General features: G+C 40.7%; 1 non-coding gene across 1 annotated transcript; it reads right to left on the bottom strand.

Annotated features, from left to right (window-relative positions):
• Nucleotides 1-890: 890 nt before the first annotated feature.
• Nucleotides 891-997, bottom strand: LOC141675751 (small nucleolar RNA R71). The gene has a single exon (XR_012556386.1). It is a non-coding gene; the product is annotated as a small nucleolar RNA R71 (small nucleolar RNA).

A 997-nucleotide genomic window follows, 5' to 3' on the forward strand; every position in this document is an offset into this window, starting at 1 on the left:
GTGAAGTGTTAGTTAAGTGATTAATTAAGTAGTTAATTATAGTTAATATTTAAACAATTTTAAGTGTTAGTATCTTAACATTGAGAAGTAATCATACATTAGTGAGTGAGTTAATTAGACAATAATTTAGTCTGAGTCTCTGAGGGAACGAACTAGAAAGTATTCTATATTACTTGCGAACACGTATACTTGCGTGAATATTAGTGCGTGTTTTCGCCCTAACAAGTTTTTGGCGCCGCTGCCGGGGACTCGGCGTATTTGTTTAGTTTATGTACTTACCATCATTGGTCATTAGGACTCAGTGATTAGGACGTAGTAGTTACTTATTTTTTCCGGTTGTGTTTCAGGTACTTTAGCAAGCGTTTATGCAAACTCGTTCTCGTGCTCGCAAGAGGACTTTAGATACAGCTGAGGAGACAGACGGAGTTCTTGATATTCCGGAGAAGTTAGATTTTGAGGATTCGGATTCAGGAACTGAGCAGAAAGAACCAGTAAATATGGGAGATCGTATTGTTCAAACTGATCCAGCTCTTATGGATTTTTCTCGGCCTAAAATTGATGACATTCAGTCAAGCATCCTTCATCCGGCTATTCAAGCTAACACCTTTGAAATCAAGCCGGGCACTATTCAGATGGTGCAGAATTCTGTTTCTTTTGGAGGAGCGGCAACTGAAGACCCCAACATGCACATAAGGAATTTTGTCGAGATCTGCAGCACTTTTAAGTATAATGGCGTGACTGATGAGGCTATCAAGTTGAGGCTTTTCCCATTCTCACTGAGGGACAAGACTAAAGACTGGTTACATTCTGAACCAGCTGGGTCCATCACTACGTGGCAAGATCTTGCGCAAAAGTTTCTGGTGAAGTTTTATCCGATGGCAAAGACTGCTGCTATGAGGAGTGCTCTTACTCAGTTTGCGCAGCAACCTACAGAATCTATGTGCGAGGCTTGGGAATGCTACAAGGAAATGTTGAGAAAATGTCCACATCATGGAAT

This window comes from Apium graveolens, chromosome 7, assembly GCF_009905375.1.
Source record: "Apium graveolens cultivar Ventura chromosome 7, ASM990537v1, whole genome shotgun sequence".
Lineage (NCBI taxonomy): Eukaryota > Viridiplantae > Streptophyta > Magnoliopsida > Apiales > Apiaceae > Apium > Apium graveolens.